The sequence below is a fragment of the Etheostoma spectabile genome, chromosome 19 (genome assembly GCF_008692095.1).
Source record: "Etheostoma spectabile isolate EspeVRDwgs_2016 chromosome 19, UIUC_Espe_1.0, whole genome shotgun sequence".
Taxonomy (NCBI): domain Eukaryota; kingdom Metazoa; phylum Chordata; class Actinopteri; order Perciformes; family Percidae; genus Etheostoma; species Etheostoma spectabile.
The window spans coordinates 10,969,657-10,976,522 of NC_045751.1; the positions used below are offsets into that span (position 1 = coordinate 10,969,657).

Below are 6,866 nucleotides of genomic sequence, written 5' to 3' on the forward strand. Positions count from 1 at the left end.
GTGTGTGTGTGTGGGGGGGGGGTATGGGGGTGTCAATGTCAAAGAACACGTTGTAGTTAAAAACTTGCTGCAGGAGTTGGGTGTCCACACTGGGACAATACTGGGAATGATACTTTAATTTGATACCAATATGAAATCCAATTTAACAAAAACAAATGACAACATTACACATTTGGGTACACATCTATTTTGCACAATTTTCCCCCCACTTTTACATGTTTGTGATTCACACTGGTCAAGCCTCTCAAAATACAACGTGAGCCTCATCTTTGTGTGTAATGTAGAGTTTCCCTGCATACCTCTACGATGTGTAACCTTAGACAGCCAATCACAAACATTATTAGATTTTGCTGGAGGCATGCTGCACACTTGTTGGCTTACGGCTTTAGGTAATGGAATTTAGTATTGAATAATGAAGCATTTTTCTAAACTTGATACTAGGGAGGCAATTCGGTCGGTGCCTAAAAAGAATCAAAGTTTGGTACCCAGCCCTACACGGAGATCCTGGCCACAGATCTGACTAACTTTAAAAACTGCTCCCTTACTGCAATTCCCCCCTAAATGTGTTGCAAACTGAGCACAGAAGGCCTGCCAACATGTGTTACAACACAACACATGATAAGAACACACAACTAATTATTATTCCCATCCTCATTAACAAGGCTTTACGTTTGGTTTACACTTTACGGGTAGTTGTAGTGACAGGAAACAATTAGCCTGCACAGAGCCAGGGTGGGGAAATTGCTTTTTCTTCTTCGTTCTTTCTTATTCTCAGCAGTGGAAACCGAAACCAGGGACAGATTGTTGTGTGGTTAAATGTTAGGTGGATGAAGGGTTTGGATAAAGAAGCACCTTGTTGAATCCCAGACAAGATGGAGATGAAAATCATATATATATGTGTGTTTGTCTGTGTGTGTGTGTGTGTGTGCGTGTGTGGGTGCTGTGTGTGTGTGTGTGTGTGTGTGTGTGTGTGAGACAAAGAGACAGAAAGGGACAGAGAGAGATTTTAAGAATGTGTAGTTCTATCTCTTACATGTGTAATTTTGTCTTTTTCCTGTGTGTTGTAATGTTTTGCCTGTGTGTGTGTGTGTGTGCGTGTGTGTGTGTGTGATGCAGGTGTGTGTGTGTGTGTGTGTGTGTGTGAGAGACAGAGAGACAAAGAGAAAGCGAGAAAGAGAGGGACAGAGTTTAAGAAAGTGCAGTTCTATCTCTTACATGTGTAATTCTGTCTTTTTCTGTGTAGTGTGTGTGTGCATATGTGTGGTGTGTGTGTGTGTGTGCATATGTGTGGTGTGTGTGTGCATATGTGTGTGTGTGTGTGTGTGTGTGTGTGTGCATATGTGTGTGTGGGTGGGTGAGGGTGTGTGTGTTAATTACAAAGACAAGAGAACAGTGGAGAAGCAGGAGGGGGTTGTAAACACACAGCAGGGAGGGGAAGGTGGGGCAACCACTGATCTCTGAATGACTCATTCACACATAACAGGCCTTCATTTGTCTTTTTGAGGAAATATTATACTAAATGAAGTACTATGATACTGCTGTTAAACGGCAACATCCCTGACACATACAGTATGTATACACTGTGGTACTACTATGGCATGTAAATCCACAGTAACCAGCGGATAGTAAGAGGAAGGTAAACTACATTCCTACAAACTTAAGTTAGTCTCCTACACATACGAAGACTAGACTTTGTGGAAGCTAATGGGGAAATAAAGAAATATTTTAACTATTGATTAATCTGCTGATTATTTTCTCTATGAATCAGATTTGTGGGACAGGTTTGTTATGTGTTCCAGGACCTGTAAGACCAAACAAAGTGAAGAGGCATTTAGATAGATAGATAGATAGATAGATAGATAGATAGATAGATAGATAGATAGACACCTTATTCAGGAAATTTCATTATGCTCCTCACCTGTGGAACAGAGTCCCTCGAAACCTGAGGTCTGCTCAAACTGTTACCTCATTTGCATCAGGGCTGAGAACCGTTATTGTTTACTGCAGCTTTCTCATAAATCTGACATATTTTATTCTTGTCCTCAAAGGAACACTACTATGTAAGATTTAGCGCGAGCTGTAGTTCCAATGGGACAACTTGTATGGGGAGCGAAGCGGGAAAAGTTCCATCGTCTTCCTTTAAATGTTCTCTCACTAGTTTCATTTAGTGATCTATTTTACTATGTTTCCAAATTTGAACTCTTCTCTTGTTGTACATGCCCTTTGTGCTCTTGAATGTACTTTTCGATGGTGGGAGTAGCTTCTGAGATCCTAAAATAAAACAAAAGCATAGAATAAAAACCTATCGGGTGCGTTCTGTATCAATATGTTAGAAGTACCACCTTGGAGGCTCATTTACACACACACACACACCTCCCTCGTCATGCCGATATTTATGACATGATATAAAGGCAGCATTGAGACAAGGGGGGTTTTATCAAAGGGTTATGCTCCAAATAAAGAGTGAAAATTTTAAAAAGAATGAAAAGATTTAACCCGAAGAACAAGCTATGTATATATATATATATATATATATATATATATATATATATTATACATTATAGATACACACTACCGGTCAAAGTTTGGGGTCACTTCGAAATTTCCATTGCACTCCATTATAGACAGAATAGCAGCTGAAATCAGTTGCCTTGTTTTTTTTTAACCAGGGCAGCAGTTTTGAGATTACTTTGTGTGCTTACATAATTGCAAAAGGGTTCTCCGATGTTTTCTTACTTAGTTTTTTAAAATGATATCAGATTAGTAAACAGGATGTGCCTTTGGAACATTGGATGAATGGTTGCTGATAATGGGCAATGTAGATATTGCATTAAAGATCACCCCCCCACTCAGATCAGCTGGTATTCTGTCAATAATAGAGTGGAATGGAAAATTGTAAGTGACCCCAAACTTTTGACCGGTAGTGTATTTATATATATATATATATATATATATATATATATATATATATATATATATAAACAGTGGGTACGGAAAGTATTCAGACCCCTTTAAATTTTTCACTCTTTGTTTCATTGCAGCCATTTTCCAAAAATCAAAAAAGTTCATTTTATTTCTCAGTAATGTACACTCAGCAACCCATCTTGACAGAAAAAAACAGAAATTTAGAAATTTTTGCAAATTTATTAAAAAAGAAAAACTGAAATATCACAGGTCATAAGTATTCAGACCCTTTGCCGTGACCCTCATATGTAACTCAGGTGCTGTCTATTTCTTCTGATCATCCTGAGATGGTTCTACACCTTCATTGGAGTCCAGCTGTGTGTTGATTATACTGATTGGACTTGATTAGGAAAGCCACACACTGTCTATATAGACCTTACAGCTCACAGTGCATGTCAGAGCAAATGACAATCATGAGGTCAAAGGAACTGCCTGAAGAGCTCAGAGACAGAATTGTGGCAAGCAAGACTGGTCAAGGTTACAAAAAATTTCTGCTGCACTTAAGGTTCCTAAGAGCACAGTGGCCTCCATAATTCAAATGGAAGACGTTTGGGACGACCAGAAACCTTCCTAGAGCTGGCCGTCCGGCCAAAATGAGCTATCGGGGGAGAAGAGCCTTGGTGAGAGAGGCAAAGAGGAACCCAATGGTCACTGTGGCTGAGCTCCAGAGATGCAGTCGGGGATGGGAGAAAGTTGTAGTAAGTCAACCATCACTGCAGCAATCCACCAGTCGGGGCTTTATGGCAGAGTGGCCGACGGAAGCCTCTCTCAGTGGCAAGACACATGAAAGCCCGCATGGAGTTTGCTAAAAAAACACCTGAAGGACTCCAAGATGGTGATAAATAAAATCCTCTGGTCTGATGAGACCAAGATAGAACTTTTTGGCCTTAATTCTAAGCGGTATGTGTGGAGAAAACCAGGCATGCTCATACCTGTCCAATACAGTCTCAACAGTGAAGCATGGTGGTGGCAGCATCATGCTGTGGGGGTGTTTTCAGCCAGGGACAGGACGACTGGGTGCAATCGAGGGAAAGATGAATGCGGCCAAGTACAGGGATTCCTGGACGAAAACCTTTCCAGAGTGTCTGGACCTCAGACTGGGCCGAAGGTTTACCTTCCAACAAGACAATGACCCTAAGCACACCGCTAAAATAACGAAGGAGTGGTTCACAACAACTCCGTGGCTGTTCTTGAATGGCCCAGCCAGAGCCCTGACTTAAACCCAATGAGCATCTCTGGAGAGACCTGAAAATGACTGTCCACCAACGTTTACCACCAAACTGACAGAACTGGAGGAGGATCTGCAAGGAGGAATGGCAGAGGATACCCAAATCCAGATGTGAAAAACTTGTTGCATTTCCCAAAACGATCATGGCGTGTAGATCAAAAGGGTGCTTCTACTAAATACTGAACAAAGGGTCTGAACTAGACCATGTGATATTTCAGTTTTTGTTTTTTAATAAAATGCAAAAATTTCTAAATTGTTTTTTCTGTCAAGATGGGTTGCTGAGTGTACATTACTGAGAAATAAAATGAACTTTTTGATTTTTGGAAAAGGCTGCAATGAAAACAGAGTGAAAAATTTAAAGGGGTCTGAATACTTTCCGTACCCACTGTATATATATATATATATATATATACTATATATATATACAATGTCAACGATGACTGGAAAAAGTACTGTGGTCACTGTGAAGTAAAGTTATTGTTTCCAAGGCTGACAACATCAGGTAAATACAGTATAACGTGATGTGAATGGCCTACACAGAAACCCATTTATTATGCACATTTAAATATTTCATATGCAGCTCACACCCCTGAGCAGACGAGCTTCAGTGCCACGGCTAAAAACAAAACAAAGAAGACTCAGAGATAATGAGCCATGAGTGACCATTTACAGCAGGAAAAAAACGGAGAAAACCACATCACAAACCTGTTGGTTTGCAGACATGCTGTTGGGATGGAGCGTCCTCTCTGAGCACAGTTTAAAAAAAACACAACCTGCAATGACATTTGATTTGGGTCATTTGTAGTGAATCCACCTGCACAGGATGATACGCTGAAAATGGCACCGAATCCATTGTTTCGCCTCGAGTTAACAAGTAAATTTTGTCTTCATTGAGTCATCCTGAACTGCTGTTATTCACCAACTTATCCACTAGTGTCTCTGTGTGTGCTTAGGTGTTGATGCCTTCTAAAGTGTGTCTATGTGCACGTTTACCTGTGTCAATGTATGATACTTTTTTCTCATGCCATCAACTTGTCCGTTGTCATGATCTGGAATAGTGGTTTTGTCATTTTACTTGTCTACGTCTGTGTCTTACTTGTTTTATGTGTATGTGTTGTGTTGTTGTAGTGTATCTATTGTTTTAAACCATCAACCTGCTACGGACTGCAGATGAAAATTAGCCTGTATGGTTAAATGTGTTGTTGTTGGACGCTGTGCTCGTGTAGATTAATGTGCGGTGTCCCTTTTAAATAAAAAAATTAAATAAAAAACACAACAACAAATCTAAACACTTTCCCAACCGGACAAGAATCACTCAAAATCCTCTGATTGGGGTTTTAGTACTTTAACTTAAATTCATCCCCCTGGGGGATCCATTTCACAATAAAAACATACACAAGCACAGAACTACAAAATACAGAGCCTTCCACAATGTTCAGAGTCTAATATACAGACATGTTAGCCAACGGTTCCACAGTCTTAAAGAGAATCTGACAGAACTGCATACAGGGTTAGCCAAAACAGTGATTATGTCATTTTCTGACTCCGATACCCTCCACATAAATCTACACATCAGGTTATGTAAACCAGCCGAGCAGGTACCCCAACGCTGACTAACATACGGCTCACACCGGAGCTTCTTAGAGCTCTCAGCAGCAGCCTCATGCCGTCATTACAAGCCACTAGGAGCTTTCTAATGCTGCCTTGCTCATAACGACACAACAGGTATACAAAGGTGTACAATACGCTCTAAAGAGGGAGATTTGCAGTTTAACCCTTGTGTTGTCTTCCCGTCAGCCGTGAAAAAAAAAACCCATTCTGGTCGCTTTTTTTCCAACTTTTTTTGTCACTTTTTCAATGTTGTGGGTGCTTTTCTCGATGTTTTTTCCTAATTTTTTTTTGATATTTTTAATATTGACATTTTTAGAACTTAGTTTTGAACTTATTCAATGGCCCATTTTTTGTGACAAAAAAAAAAAGTAACTTAAAATGGGGTCAATCTGACCCAAGGACAACATGAGGGTTAAGATCATTGGTGTTAAACTGCCTCGTCTGGCTTGTGTTTTCCGTGAGAAAGCAATTTCTAAGGTTGGAGATAATTTACAGTTGTCCTCTTCTTCCTCCGGAGAATTGGAGCCCCTGCCCTCTGGACGGAGACTTGCAAAGACCAGTATAACAGGCCACTAAGTGATGGAGGTTTTAGCGATAGCATACTCCAGGTTTCCTGTTGTCACGTGATGTACTTAATTGTCTTTTTGTACCAGAGTCTGTGGGCCTACGTTTGTGTGTAAAAAATAACTGTTCAGGGGGCTCAAAACATGTATGGAAAAAAACAAGACCTGTGTCTCTTTGTGCTACATCGGGGTGTTACGTTAAAGAACTCAACAGGAAGTGTGAAAAATAAAGATGTAACTTTATTGTCATGTATGTAGATTTTAAACTTTTGGAGCTTCTGGCTTATAGATTTGTTGTTGAGACGTACATGATTCCTAAAAATATATATATTTTTTAAAAACCCATCCCAAAACACGTGGGATGTTTTGAATGTTTTGAACAATACGGGCCAATAATAAGTTCCTGCACATAAATAAAGACATTCGCACCAGAAATTCTGAATTAATAAAATCAAAATTCTTCATAAATTCACCAGAATGCAGGAAATTAAAGTGTTGGT

At 39.8% G+C, this 6,866-nt stretch overlaps 1 protein-coding gene and 1 long non-coding RNA gene across 2 annotated transcripts in view; one reads left to right on the plus strand and one right to left on the minus strand.

The window, feature by feature from the left end:
- The window catches only part of LOC116669532 (uncharacterized), a 6,278-nt gene extending 4,132 nt beyond the window's left edge, over positions 1-2,146 (minus strand). Inside the window, exons 1-2 of the long non-coding RNA XR_004326786.1 lie at positions 2,055-2,146; positions 50-63 (exon numbers count right to left, since the gene is read on the minus strand). This is a non-coding gene — a long non-coding RNA (uncharacterized LOC116669532). The remainder of the gene's footprint in view (positions 1-49; positions 64-2,054) is intronic.
- Positions 1,091-6,866, plus strand: part of ovol1a (ovo-like zinc finger 1a) — a 22,273-nt gene continuing 16,497 nt past the window's right edge. The window contains exon 1 of the mRNA XM_032499444.1: positions 1,091-1,116. The gene's annotated coding sequence lies outside the window, so the exon portion shown is untranslated. The remainder of the gene's footprint in view (positions 1,117-6,866) is intronic.